The sequence below is a fragment of the Ammospiza caudacuta genome, chromosome 1 (assembly GCF_027887145.1).
Source record: "Ammospiza caudacuta isolate bAmmCau1 chromosome 1, bAmmCau1.pri, whole genome shotgun sequence".
In the NCBI taxonomy this organism is placed as follows: Eukaryota; Metazoa; Chordata; class Aves; order Passeriformes; family Passerellidae; genus Ammospiza; species Ammospiza caudacuta.
Genome location: NC_080593.1, coordinates 101,697,107 through 101,712,517, shown reverse-complemented (window position 1 = coordinate 101,712,517; position 15,411 = coordinate 101,697,107). Strand labels below are relative to the sequence as shown.

General features: G+C 39.9%; 1 protein-coding gene across 2 annotated transcripts in view; it reads left to right on the top strand.

Moving 5' to 3' along the window:
• The window catches only part of LDLRAD4 (low density lipoprotein receptor class A domain containing 4), a 295,155-nt gene that overhangs the window by 25,386 nt on the left and 254,358 nt on the right, over positions 1-15,411 (top strand). Inside the window, exon 2 of one of the 2 annotated variants that reach the window (XM_058800672.1) lies at positions 12,932-13,144. The exons of the other annotated variant lie outside the window; for it this stretch is intronic. The gene's annotated coding sequence lies outside the window, so the exon portion shown is untranslated. The remainder of the gene's footprint in view (positions 1-12,931; positions 13,145-15,411) is intronic. 2 annotated transcript variants of the gene reach the window in all.

Below are 15,411 nucleotides of genomic sequence, written 5' to 3'. Positions count from 1 at the left end.
TGGTCTTGACTATCATCTGTCTTCCAGAGCCACCAAGATGACTCCTAGATCTTCTTGTTGTTCAAACTATTTCTCAATCCATTTCTACAAACTTTGGCCATCTTGGTTTAGTAAGAGTTTCCTGGGTATGGGGTCTGAATTTGACTTTGTGAATAAGTAGCCCTCTTGAGTAGATAATTTATGGGCTCTGTGTGGGGTGGAGGTTTTATGTCATCCTCCTACTGCACAAAATTTTGCCATGATGGCAGAAAAGTGGCAGACTTTTCCACTTGTTTGCCACCAACTTTGCTGTCATTTTCATTAAAAACTGCAGAAAGGGTCAGACATGAATTGTTAACAGGCAGTGCTTATTTAATTGTAAGAGAATGGTTTGGTCCCGTGGCTTGAATTCTGCATTAAAAAAAAGAACAAAAAATTCTCCAGTGGCCTCTTCCTATTCCTCACTCCAGGCTAAGAGTTGTCAAGAAAACAGGGAGAGTAGAAGACATGGAAATGTGATTATCAACAAATACACAGTAAAGTGTTTTCCCTGATCAGTACTTTTATGTATTTTATATTAATTTTTTATAAAACATGATGTTCCTCCCTTCCCAGTTCTTTCTAGCTTACCAGATGACTGAGGTTAAATTAAGTACTTCCCAGCTATGATTTTCAGGAAAGCAAATTTACTGGTACTAACTCTGCAGGAGCCCTGTGCTGATATTGATGGCTGGCTGTGTTCATTGGCAAGAGAACGGCTCTCAAGTGAGATTATAACCAAGAAAACGTGTTGACTACTCTCAATACGGATTCTCCTTTTATACCCAAGTCTGTGTTTGTAACTGAAAGTGTGGGATATATTCAAATTTGAACTTCTGTTCGTGTCTGTGAGGGGGAAAATGTCCTTATGTTTTAAGTGACTGCATATTGTGTCTGTGCAAATATAGGTCCTCTTGATGTGAGGAGAGCTATTGAACACATCGAGATTTGTGCTGTACAAGGCTTTAGGAATGCTCATCTCAGTAGTTTAGGATTTGGGGTGTGTGTAAGAAAAAAAAATCTGCTTTAACTTAAGGTTAGTAGAAGGATCCCAGCATATAGGGAATATTTTGATTGTGGCTATTTGAAAGGGAAATGTTAGCAGTGGAATTTTAGCAGTGTTCACAGACCTTGCTGATTTTCTTATATGTTATGCCAGATACAAAACAAGATGATTAACTTTTCAGAAGGAAAAAATCTTCTCTTCTAAAACCAGGACCACAGGGATGTGTCAGATGACAATATTGTTTATTGCTCAGACTTAGGAATTGGTATACACTGAGCAATCTGAGAACCTTGTTTTATTGTTAGGTATCAAAACCAATGGAATGTCAAATGTTGAAATGCTGAATTTTTATAGGATGTTTACAGTGTATTATCAAAGATATTGAAAGAAGCAACGACCATTAACAACAACAAAAAAGAAATATATATCCTGTAAGTCTTAATATGAAATGATAATTAAGAACAACAACAACCTAGGTGACTAACCTTCCTTATGATGTGTAGGTTTCAACCTGTGGTTGGAAGTAAATATAGAAATCTAAAGGAAAAGAAACATTTCTGAATAGATTATCATTGGCCCAGTTTAATGCAAAGATGTTATTAGTTCAGAAATTAGAGAGGTTACTTTTCCATATGTTGAAAATAACTTGTGCCATTAAAATAAAAGCATAGTGCCTAAAAAAGAAAGGTCAGAAGATTTAAATCTGTCAAAGGAGTGTCTGATGCCTTCACTGAGCTGAGGAGCTGTTCCAGCTTAGGTATGGAGGCAACAACACTCTCACATCCCAGGAAATGCTAATTTCACAAAAGGGCCTGTTGTCCAAGAGGATTGTTTTCTAATTTGCCAGACAACTTCCCCACATATCCATCAGGATGACACACTGAGGAGGTTATTTGTAGAGTGATGTTCTGTTCTTCCTTTCTCTCCTTGCCTTTCCACTGAGTTTTCCTGCCTGTGAGCTGTTCTGGCTCCTTGCAAACTGAGTTAACAGGAGCTAATATTGGTACTTTCAGGTAGTTTATTCCCAGCTGTTCTTGCAACAAAATAAATAATTCTGACTGAGTACTGCAAGTATTTATGAAGCATTCCATCAGAGGGCGAGGATTGCTTCTGAGGTTGGGGTGAGGGTACAGTTGCTTTCTCTTAAGTTAAAGCAAGTGTCTATTTAGAGAGACAAGGAGATAAAAGGCAGAAGATGACTGCGTAGGGGAGCTGTGTGTGCATGGAGACATACATTATATATAAAGAAAAAAATTAGTCATGTGCATCTTTAAAGTGAAGAGACTAATGCTAGCTGACTCTCAGTCCTTTAGAGTATTCTGTGCACAGTTGCCCTTGAGTACCCTTCCCTCTGTCCTTTTCCCCTGTGCTGAATGAAAAAAAAAATTGGGTGGAAAAAATGCTTTGGGAAGATAATTCTGCTGTTGTCTCAACCTATGGCTCATGTAAAGCTGAAGGTGAGTAGTGAGAGGGAGCACATTGCACCTGCCTGTGTTGTTTTGTCTGTGTGCGCACAGTCACACACTGAAGAGTCCAGTTTGGGACTTCTAGGAGCATGTCACATTGTTTCATCATGTTGGTCTGCTGCATCTGTTTGTTGTTTTATTTCTCTTGATACAAAATACTTATTGTGAGGCAAAAAAAAATAAAATATAAGGAAAAGAGATGTGATCCTAAGGTACTTGGTTTTACAAAAACTAAACTAAACTGCATATTGGTAGGGTTTCCCAGTAGTCACTTGTGGGCATACAGGAACATTCTGAGTTAGAGATTTTGGGGTGTAGCTTATGTTGAAATATGTCTATTGCTATCATGCTTACATCTCATAGTAAAAAAAAAAAAGAATATTAAGTGTCTAATCACATTCTTTCTTGATATCAGGCTTGACCTAATTTTGGGAGCATATTCCTTTCTCCCCCACATTTCTGCAATGGAGTATGTTCAGTACCTCACTGCTGTGTTCCTTTGACTGTCAATTCTTGGATAACAGGATTTCATTGCATTATGATTTTTTTTTGGGGTGTTTTTTTGCTCTATTCTCAGGTATCTCTGATATCTAAAATCCAATTTTTCTCTACTGAAACATGTACTTTCATCAGGTATGTTTCACACACTGTACTCTGCTTTGGAATGGCCATTGTGGTAATGCACTGCACAAAGCCCAGCAGGACAGTGTGGGGTAGATTGCTCCTTGAATCTTTGTTTCTACTGGGTGGATCATTCAGCAACATCCAGTCTCCTTGTGTTTAATTGCCATTGTTCTGGAGGCTGCCTGCCCTTACCCTCAGGAGATATTCTTAATTCCTGGCTATAGACATTACCAATCTGGTGACCTTTTGATATTGACTGTTACGTTTTGCTGACAGTTCAAGCATTTTGTAGGAGTGGAAACTGTTGTCTTGACAACTAAGCTCCACCTAATAATAGATAACTAAAGAAACCAAAAGTCCAAATATATAATAATTCTCACAAAATTCAAACTTATTTTTGAGTTTGAGACCTGACCTCAAACACAAATATGTTTGCTTTAGATCTGTAGCATGAGAAGCTCAGGCTTCACCATGACACAACAGTTTTATAGTAGGCTTCATCTGTATCTGTTTTAGATGCTATTTTTTTCTGTGATAAAACATGTTAATTTGTGCTAGTTTGCTGCAAAGATGACTCTTTATTTTCACTGTAATATGTAACAACAATATGAACAGTACACAAACTTTTATTATGCAGGTTATTAGGTTTTTATCTCTATTTTTTTTCCCAGAAGAGCCAGATTGCTCCTCAGCATTTCTGCTGTGCTAATAATGCTTCTTACCAGAGCAGGGTGGGAACAGACCTTGAAACATGGAACTCAAGTTCTGATCCTCATTCTGAAGAGGAACAGCAGTTCGGGCTCAGCATTAAGTTGTTCCTCTGCATATAGGGTGCTTTAGAGGAGGTAGCATAAAGAATTTGTAGCAGAAGTTGTGTGTAAATGTCACGTTCAGTTAAGGCACAAAAACCCAGGAAGGCTCTTTGGTTACCTGCAGAATTTTTCTGGAGTGGAGGAACTGTTACCCAGCATTAAAGACATCCTCTGTGGGCTGCATTTTGGAGTGGGAGTTAGTGTAAATGAGTTTGGACAAGCTCATTTTTTCTGGTTCCATCTGTGATTTTAAAGGAAGATTTAGCAGCGAGATCTATTTTTTTAACTATTTGTGAAAGAATGGACATTGTATTTAAAATCACATATGCTGGAAACATCACTATTCTACTGGAACTGTGAAAGATGAGCTCTGAGAGTCCCTTTTATTGCAAAATGCCTTTGTTCAGAAAGACATCATTCATCTGCCATGTAACACTGGAGGTGATTGGGGTGTGGTGTGATACTGCTGCTGTTTGTCTCAGGCTGGCCGCCCCCACTTGCTGTGTGTCCCTGTTTGCTGAAGAGCTGATTGAAAGCTTGGATGTAATGTGATTAAACCCTCTTTTTGTGTGTGTTCTTTTGAACCTGCAATGGAAGACACTTCTGCAAAACTACTATTGTCCAGAGAAGTAGTCCAAAAGCATGTTAGTGCAGTGTTCTAATCTACAGGAACGTGAGTAATCCCTAGAAATTATTTTGCATAAATTTGCAGAGGCAGGAATTGCTTTGGGGATGTTTAATTCATGGCACAAAGGTAACGTTTTCTTCTATTTTCTTGAAATATCTGTCTTAAATCTGGAGATGTTATGGAGAGGAAGGCAGTAGTCAAGACCATGAAGCTGATGGTGAGAGGTGGAGGTTTTGAGTTTCCATTCTTTTATTTCTGGAGGATAACCATAATATTATTTATTTCTCCCCTGCAAAAGATTTGAAATGAACCAGGAAAGAAGATTTGAACTATTGCTTTCCCTTTTGTTTGAACAGATGTAAAAGTATGCATTCAACAAGAGGAACAAGTTAGTCTCTTGATTTGAATTTCTCATCTTTCGTTTTTGTAGATCGCTCTTTGGGCTGTCAAGATGCATAAGATCTTTGTGCTTTAATAAAAACAACCTGGTTGTGTGGAAAAAGAACTTGAGTCTTCTGGTTATGCTTAGTACTTTACTTTCTGTGCTCTTAGGACTGGTATCAATTAGTTTGAGAGACTACTTTCTAAATAAAAGGTGTCTCTAATATTTACCTGCACAAAGCAATTTCCAGTGATCTTCAGGAGAGAAAAAGTGTAAAAAGTAAAATGCTATTGAATAAAAATTAATATAACATACTCAAATTATAAAAGACTGAGTATCCATAGCTGAGGCTTTCAGTGGTTTTCAGTTAATTAAGACTATTTCAGTTGTTTGTAGCTTTCTCAAGCAGGAGCTGGAAATTGGACTGGAAATTTTCCATGCTGCTTTGGACTGGTTATTTGATCTGGAAGGCTTTTCAGATGCAGTGAACCAGCTGGAAGTATTTCTGAGCAGGAATTTAGGAAAGAAGATGATCGCTGCTGTTTCAGTGGTGAGGTCTCACCCATTCACGACTGTCTTGGAGGGAAGAGTTGACATGTGGCAGTTGAGCATTGCTGGGGCTGTCCTAGGACAGATGTTGCAGTGCTGCACTTCAAAGTGGGTTACTGAAAGGCTCTGGATTTAGACTAAACCTCCCAGTGGGAATGGGAAGGGAGTTACTGCTGGTGCAGATCCTTACAGCCATGCAGTTTGACTGCAGCCCTGCAAGTGGTTGTGGAGGCATGACTCGAGTGTGGGAGGAAGAGGAAGGTCAGCAGTCTGTGGGCTGGGAATGGAGGGCCTGCTGGGGTGGGAATCTCTCAGACCAGCTCTCTGCTTAAGCCAGCCTTTGATCCATACATCTGGGGCTATCACAGTATGTTTCACTTGGAAGCCTCTTGTTTAGGAGAATGAACTGTACTTAAAGGATGGGTTCTGGAGGAGCACCTATGTGTGTGTTCTGTGATCTCCATCTGCCCCAGATGTATGTGAGCACAGAGCTCTCAGTTGTTTGGGGAAAATGTCCCTCCAATGGTCCTAGGTCCTGTCTGCATGTAAAAAACCTGCAGGAGGTAGCAGGAGGAATTTATAAGAAAAATAACAATAAAAACCCCTGTTTAGAAACAAGGAGCCTTTATAGATTACCCACTATGGGACCAGTTCTATAAAAATTGTTGTTTAATTGTGTCAACAATTGGAAGTACCTAGGTTTGCGAGTAAGTTGAGGGAAGAGTGATGTGAAGAATAACTATGGAAAAATAATTTTCCCTGCCATACTGCCTGACAGCAATGGATGGCATTTTTTTATTACTGGCTTAAAATAGATGTAAATACATCTATAATACCTTTTGTTTGAGTTGTTCTATAAAATGCTGGTCAGTGAGTTCAGTGAGGCCAGTCTTCCATGTAAGGTACTTGGGATGCAGCTTAAAAGCTTCTAACTCTTGTTCTCATGCTATTTGTCAACTTTATGCTGCAGGGAACTGTGATTTGCCAGTGCCTGTGGTTTTCAGACTTGCTGAATCCAGAAACACTTGGATTTCTGCTGTTTAACAAAGGAAATGGCTAGGCTAGTAGAATTATTTCACTTTAAGTCATCAGGATAAATGCAGAAAGAAACATTGCCTGAGAGTTAGACCAAGAAAGAAAAAATGCAAACATGTTGCTGTAAAGTTATCCAGTAACCTATGTGATTACTCCCAATAAATAACAAGAACACATGCTGCCATACAAAAAGTGGAAATGGATCTGGAATGGCTGGTTAAAGCAGACTTCTCTGCATTTTTTACACGGGGTAATAAATAATTTGTCTTTATTCATGTGTTTATTAAGGGTAGCCCATCAAAATGTCAATAAGCATTGTTAGGAATGTAGAGGATCCATGAGGTTTTGGACGGATCAAATCTAGGGATGTGTTTCCATCTTCTGTGATTGTAACAAAGGGAGAGGGAATACTCAAGTACAAACAGAAGGTTCCACAGTGCCTTTTGGGTACTGACTTAAAATACAGTCTCATGTTGAGCTTGTGACTTTTTGATATGAATACAATGCAGGGGAGGAACTGGCTGTCCATGAGTTTCCTTGGAAAGTGCCAGCCCACCTTGCAGCTCAGGTTTGCAGCAGCCACCACTCTATAAAGGTGGCTTGTTCAGATTTGTGCAGCCCAGCTTTTTGTCCTTAATCATACTCAGTCATGTGCTGGTCGCCTCAAATTTACTTTTCCAAATGACAGTAAACTAATTTTTAGGTATTAAAACTATGTCTGCTGTAATGCAGTCCATGACATTTTCTTGGCCCTCTGACTTGTAATCGGTATTTCCATTAAAAGTTGTTCTCCTGTGCATTCTGGTTTTTTATTCAGCTGCATTCCTGTAGTTGGGTAGCCTTTCCCTGGAAGTCTCTGAAGCACCAGGATTCTTGTTCACACTTTGCTTCCCATGATGAGCTGCATAAGGCAACATCTGTGCAGTACAGAGAAAGCCCCCAAAAGAATATGAGTTGTGTCTGCCTCCCTGCTTGTCTTGGCTTGCTTCTCTTCCCCTCCTGTGCTCCAGGTCTGTTGTCCTAGTGTCAGTCTGCACTCTGTAAAACTGGGTTTTACAGCAGTTTTACGGTCACTCTGTGGTGACTGGCCCGTGGCTGGGTGAGAGGTTCGTTCTGCTGTTGGTAAAATGTGAGTGAGGTGAGAGCGAGAGAGATCATGGAGCTGCTCTGTGTAGTGAAGAACTAAAGAGAAGCAGTGGCAGGAAGATGAGCAAGCAGGGAAGAGATTAGCTGAGAGAATGCTGAAGATTTGAGGTGGATGTGGAGAAACTGATGGATAAACCAGATCCTGAAGACAGGGGTGGCAAACGACTGAAAAAGTGTAGATGCTATTAAAAAATATTCAGAAATTAAGGAACCTTAGTTATGGGTGACTTTCACCTGTAGTTACTCACACTCAGTCCAGGCCTGAAAACTCTCACTTGTGTTGGATGTCTTGCATGGTTCTGGAGTGGATGTTGTCCGCTGGGTGTACAAGAGCATTCACTGGAGCATTTTCTTCCTTCTGCAGTGAAAATGGGGAATTAAATATGAAGTCAGTACTACGGCTGTGGAGGAGCAAATTAAAAAAAATAAAGGGGGGAGTGTTCTTATTTTGTCCAGCAAATGTTGGGTGCTTGCCAAAGCAATACTAAAAGCAGAATACTAAAAGCAGAGCCCTGATGAGAAGGACCACAGTGGTGGACACTTCTCCATCAGTGGTGTCCTTGCAGGCTGTCCCTCCTTTCCTCTGCCTGTGGCTCTTGTGTCAGGTTAAACAGGAGGGCTGCAGAGCTCTGCTCTGAGGCTTGTCTTTACATTGTTCATTAAGGTACTTTCCTAAAAAGTGGGACTGGACTTCAGGACTTGAATTTTGCAGAACTTTAATTGCTCTTTGATTGAATGGCTTTGGTGATTAGTGCAGTTGTAATGGGCTAATGTTCTTTGAGGCTAAAAATGAGTGGCCGTGGTGGGAGAACAGCTGTCTTTCCCCTGTGTCATGCTGTAGACAGACTGCTACTTCTCTTGTCAGCCTCTGATGTAACTTAATTAATTGTAGTGGAATTACTCCTGATCTATAATTGAGTGAGAAGGAAATTGAACTGGGCAGTATGAGAAGTTCCCTGGGTTGTTGCTGGTGATTTTGAAGAGAAGTGGAAAAGTTCACATTTCATTACTGCCAGTCTGTCACCTTGAGCATGAAGTCCTTCTAACTAAGCACTGTCTCAGAAAAAAAAGTTATTGGGTGTGGTATGTTGGTTCAGGGTCACTCTTTCTTTAGCCAGTTGCAGAAGTTGAGTTCCCTTTTTTTAAATATTGCTGTGGGATCCTCACTTGTTGGAAGGTCGTACAAAGACCTGCCTATGTCATGCCTTGGGTGTCATACAAAGACCTGCCTATGACATGCTGTGAGTGCCTTCTGCCTTTTGGATTTGCTTTGTCATATGGGGAGATGGTGTTTCATGTGTGGCTGGAGCTGTTATGGGTAACATTCTTCTTTTTACCTGGCTCTCAGCAGATCTTTTGCTACTTACAGGAAGTGTTACACCACAAGAACCACCAATGTGAGGGCTTCCATACCAGTGTAGCGAGGTGGTGATTATATTAACTTTGGGGGGCACAACTATTTCTGGTGTCCCTGGTTGGATACATGCTGTTTACACAGAAGCAGTGCAGCTCTGACAGTGGAAGTCTCACATTTAAAATTAATTACAAAGAAGTGACTGGAAAGAAATTACAGAATATCTGCCATTCCTCAGGGCTTTTGTGAAGTTTGTTGTCATTATGAATATGTCAAAGCTAGTATTCTTCTGATAGCTCATTTTTCATGGACACTCCCTTTGTTAGATTTACTTGTTCTTGTTGGACAACTGGATTAATTTTCCAAGTTATTGTAAATCTTGGTTTAGAAGTTTCCTTTTTTGATAATATCAATAATAAGTTTTAGTACTCTTTTCCCCCAGCTTGCAAAGTATAACGAAAATATTTTATCTCTGTGAGAAAATAAAGTGTATTTGAACAAAGATTAAATAAAAAGATAACCTTGAGGATATGTGGTATGAGATAGAGCTTGAAGAAAAATAAATACAAATTATCAAGTCTGTTGTGCTTATCCCAAAATACTTGATTTGGTCTGCATGCACTTAGCCTCTTCTCTCTATTTTTTTTTTTTTTTTTTAAAAAGCTTTTGGAATAATTAAGTTGCAGCCTAAAACTCTTCTAATACAAAGGAAGTTGAGCTTTGAACTGTTCCTTATCTTCTAACTTTTATTATTTAAAGCAATTTTTAGTGTGATTTTTCGTGTAAGAACTCTTCCATGATTGAACTATTTGTCGCATCTTTCTGAACAAATTGAAGCTAATTGTAGTTGATATAAACCCAGAGAGAATAAATAATTATCTCTATGTTGCACTCAGTTCTGGAAACAACAGAAATATTTTGTTGAAATTCCTTTGAAATTTAGGCTTTTTGTCCAAAGATCAGTTGCAAGGCATGCATCCAGGCAGGATGGGAGAGCTAGCAGAGGGGCCAGACTGCATGGTCAGTTCAGGATCTCCATCACTTCTGGTTCTCTCATTTTTGGGAAACATAGGATCATTTTTAACATCACTGAAACGAAAATATAATTGTTTAAAATATAATAGCAATCTTTGTGAAATTGTAGTTAATTGTAAAACTCTGTGTGTGTTTATGCACATAGATGGATGTACTCTGTTCTTGTGAGAGTCCACCTGCAGTGCTGGGTTCAGCTTTGGGATCTCCAGCACAAGAGCATGGACCTGTTGGAGTGAGTCTAGAGGAGGCCACAGTGATGCTCAGAGGGCTGGAGCTCCTGTCCTGTGGAGACAGGCTGAGGGCTGGGGCTGTTCCACCTGGAGAAGAGAAGGCTCCAGGAGGGCCTTAGAGCAGCCTTATTTGAAGGGGGTCTGCAAGAGAGCGGGAGAGGGACCTTTTACAAGCGGGAATGGCTTTCAGTGGAAGGAGGGACAGTTTAGATCAGATTTAAGAAAGAAGTTTTTTACTTCTGAGGGTGGTAAAACATTGGCAGAGGTTGCTAAAAGAGGGTGGTGGATACTCCAGCCCTTAAAACATCTAAGGTCGGGCTGGATCGGATTTTGAGTAAACTAATCAGGCTGAAGATGTCCCTGCCCATGGCAGGGGAATGGGACCAGATGACCTCTAAAGGTCCCTCCAATACAAGTTATTCTATGAGCCTATGATATATCCTTATATCATAAAAGCTGTTCCTTACTTTTGGCTTGGGTAAATGCATTTCACATATCAGAGTGATGGAAAAATTGCATGTTTAACTGTTTACTAGGTGCAAATTTTAAAATACATTTTCTGATAATGAAGTGTATTTTTGGTAGTGTTTATATGCTGTCACAGAAGTTTATTCCCATATTTTCTGTAGCTGTTATCAAATGTTTGAGACTGATATGCTGGGGAAGGTGGTGAGGGTGCCATAGAGAAAAATAAACTTGTAATGAAGTATCTGTGCCAGGTGGTTAGAATTTCATTTAAGCTTGGTAAAACTTGGGAAATGTGCACATCCTACCTAGTGATGTGGGAGAACAAACAAATAAATTTCCAGTTATCCTCAAGGCAGATCATCAATGGTTGTAAACTATCACAAAGCAAATTAGGTTAATAGAGATTTGATTATATTTCTCTGACTAGTTGAAAATCAGAGATGCTGCTGTGGTGTCTGTTGGATTTGACCCTTTTTGATTAAGGAATTCTTGTTTAAAAACTGGTAAATGAGTTCCAGATGAGCCTATCCTCTCTCTGAAGTAGTGATTCTCACTTTACTTCTACCCTTTCTATACCCTATATAGAAACATAACTTCTCTTCCTGTTGTTTTTCCATTGGCTCCATCAGCATCCTTTCAGGTCACACTCAGCTGACTTAGTACAGAAATGCTGCTCAAGGTCTAAAAAAAGAGAGGAACGTTCCTCTGTAGAAGAGAAATAAAGAACAAAATATCAATCTGACAAATTTAGAAAAAGGATGCATTTTATATATTATGAAAACATCAGGGGCTACGTGTAAATGTGGAACTGTTTTTTCTTTTAAGGATACATAATGTTGTCATTTACATTTTGGTTTATTTTTTGAATTTTTATGTCCAGGTAATTTGAAATAGCTTCTACATGGTTAAAATAGTCTAGACTGTAGCTAAGACACCATAGATTAGTACTAACTAAAGATTCAGTTGTGGATGGTCATCTAGGTGACCTTATTTTTGTCAGCGTTTTTGGATTGCAAATGGCTAATTCTGATTTCTACTTAATGTCATTTGCTGTTACCATATTCCTAGAGAATGAGTAAATTATAATTTTGAAATGTTCTTCTAAACAGTGTTAAATTCAGGAGTTAGAAGAAGCAAAGAGAAGTACTGTATTACAGTAATTCTCAATAAAAATTGATTCGGAACAAAGCCATCCTTAATGGTAAGTGTTGTTTGAAGATGACCTGTGATTACAACCCACAGTTTTGCTGTCATTTAAGCTGGAGGGGACATGTGTTACTGCCTTGCTCAATTGATGAGATTGGATGGATGATTGAATGATGAGACTGCAAGCCAGGTCTTTAGCTTGTCAACTCATGCCTAATTCGCAGTGACAGTGTGCATGGAAGCAAGTGTCTGTATCCTGTCATATTTAAGCTTCTAGTTACAGCCTTCTTTCTGTTTAATGCTGTGGTTGCTCCAAAACAGACCAGAGAAGGAAAAGATGGCTAGGGACAGAAATTGGCAATTTTTGTATATGATGCTTGCTTCTTTTTTTTTTTTTTTTTTCTATTTCCTTATTTCAGTGTTACCATGTAGAAATTACATATTAAGGAAGTGTTATCCATTAGCAGAAATATTTAGCTGTCTGGAAAAACAGTCTGTGTTTTTATAAAATACGTTTTCAGTTCACTGCCTTCATTTGCAGTTTCCGAAGCTTTTTGAATCTGCTGTTTTCCCTTTTTCTTGGGATTTTCACATTTCTTCTGTTCTTGCCCCTTCTCCCTCACTTGATTCTCCATGTCATAGATGTTTCTATCACTGGGAGTTGTGTTGTATAACATTAACAGTTAAATTATCATAATCAGTCCTAACTACTGACTAAATTGCAAGCAGTTCTGTATACTAAAGCTGCTGAAATCTGTCTAGTAACTTCTGTTTCCTTATTGTATTGTAATGATTTTACCCCTGCTGCTTAGCAGAAGCCTGGTGACAGGAAAAGGAAAGTAGCTGTCTGGTCCTGTTTGTTAAATGAACATCAAAATAATACAAGTTGTTAAATGAACATCAGAAAAAACAAATGTGAAAATGATGTGATAAGAGAAAATAAATGGAGCTCTGATCTTCTAGGAGCTGATATCCTTTTAAGATACTGAAAAACTCAGATGCGGTTACCAGTGAATCACTTTTCATTTTTAGGTGGTTTTAGAAGTGGAGCTCTTTGAGATGAAGCCAGTTACGAGAAGACACTCCATGTACATAAAACTACTTTTCACCCGTGTGGTTTGATTCCCTCCATTCCTAGTGATTGTGACACCCTCATTGGTACAGGTGACTCTGAGTTGGTTCACTACTCACTGTCTCTCGATCAAATGGAGCTACCATTCCCCCAGCAGTCGATGGCAATGGGAGGTAAGTTTTTCCTGTGATAGCACCTGCTGCGAGGCAAATACTAGAAAATAGTGTAAATGTTGTGCCATTAGCTGAGTCTGAGCCCTAACAATGGAGCAGGTACTGCCTGTGCAGATGCTGTGTCCGTGTCTCAGCGCAGGGATTGATCCAGGAGCACACACAGTGCCAAGTGCCTGGCACAGCCAGCTGGGGACTCGGAGCCCTCACAGCCTCAGTCTGGCTGGAATTCATTAGGCGGTCCCACAGTTCTGTTTTGCAGGGTGCGTTATGTAAACCGTGTATATTATTGGTTCTTTAGATTATTTGTGTTTTCTCCAGCTGGATGAGTAAGTATTATGCGGAAGATTTGGGAGCTTGCATAAGCTGCAGAACTTAGAAACGTTGTGAAGTATCGTGACATAGTGGATGGGGTTGTCGCAGCACACTGCGCTCCCTGCGCCTGAAACTGCCTTGATGCAGCTACAAAGGGGAAGATTAGACACAGAATTAGTAAATTCCTTTTATTTTACTTTTTTAGTAGACTGTGTAATTTTTCTTGTCTGTCTCAAAGAAGAGTTCAGCTCTGGATGCAACTGTAAATAAATGTTCCTTTCTTCCTTGGAAGGAAGAAAGGAAGACTGTTATGTGACACATGACAATTGCCACTAGGTCATATGTGACATTCTACATGCATGTGTAACATTACCTGTATACTAAATACCATAACCAAAATGATTTGACACATAGGTTTTAAGCAAGCATGAATATACCTTTGATATTTTAAAGGCATGCATGGAGTCAAATTAGGATACACACTCCCAAAATTTTAGAAATGAAGAAGGTTTAAATGATTGTGTTTGCGTTCAGCTTTGCTGTTTCACTACAGATTAATAAAATGTACAAGTCATGAGATGGTGCTGTGACAGCCTTATTGGAGAAGGTGTTTGGGAGCAGACTAGGAGGGAGCATGCAATATATGTGATGTACTATGCAGGATATTGGTAATATAAGCATATAAAATAATTGATATAGTATGTCAAGTGTAATGGGAGTGTATTTTTTATGTGTTGAGATACAATTGTGTTAAAAATTGGCATAATAGGTGCGTGTAGGAAAAATCTAGAGTTAGTGCAGACAGTTTGACAAGTATATATATATATATATTTTCCCCCCAATTTTCTTTAAAAATAGTTTTGGTTGATCATTTTGCTTTCTTTGCTTTTGCCTTTTTATTTAGCAATATTTAGTTAGACGTGTACAATGCACATGTGAAATGATTTGTTGTCAGTGTTTCTATCCCCGAGTACATTGCCTGGCTCTTGGACGTATTCTGAGTTCCTTTTGGTAAAGTTGGTTGCTTTTAGAAGGTGTTCAAAGCACAGACTCCTACACACCTTCAGTGAGCAATCTTGAAAGAAAACCTTGTTAAGCCATAGAATCATGGAATGGTTTGGGTTGGAAAGGACCTTGAAAATCATCTAGTTCTGACTCCCCTGCTGTGGGGAGGGATGCCTGTTGCCTGACCAGGTTGCTCAAAATCCCATCCAGCCTGGTCAAGACACAGGAGAATGTGATTCTCATCAGGGCTGACCTCAGTCTATGGAGTTGAGACCTTTGTTTCTGACATAATTTGGGACTTTTTGGGGTGCATTTACCCTGGCTGGATGCCCGGTGCTCACAAAGCTGCTGTACAACTCCCCTCCTTGGCTGGAGCGGGGAGAGAAAATATGGTGAAAGGCTCATGGGTTGAGATCAAGTGATGGAGTGAGATGATTCAGCAACTACCCTCATGGGCAAAACAGACCTGACTTGGGGGAAGTAATTAATTAATTATCAATCAAATTAGAGAAAGATAATGAGAAATAAAAACTGAATCTTTCACCCTTACCCTTCTTCTAGGCTCAACTTCACTCCTGTGTTTTCTACCTCCTCCTCCTCAGTGGCACAGGAGAAGATGGAATAGGGGTTGTGTTCCATTCATGGCATGTTGTCTCTGCTGCTCTTTCCTCCTCAGGGAGGACTCCTCCTCACACTCTTCTGCTCTTCCAGTGCAGGCTCCTCTGTCCATGGATCGACAGATCCTGCTGGGAGCCTGTTCCAGAGTGGGCTTCCCACAACTTCCCTTATTCTTTTGGGCATCTTCTTGCTCTGAGCTGAGGTTCCACCATGGGCTGCAGGTGGCTTTGCTCCACTGTGGTCCTCCATGGGCTGCAGGGACACAGCTCCCTCACCATGGTCTGCACCACAGGCTGCTGGCTTGTCTCAGCTCCTGTGCCTGCAGCACCTCC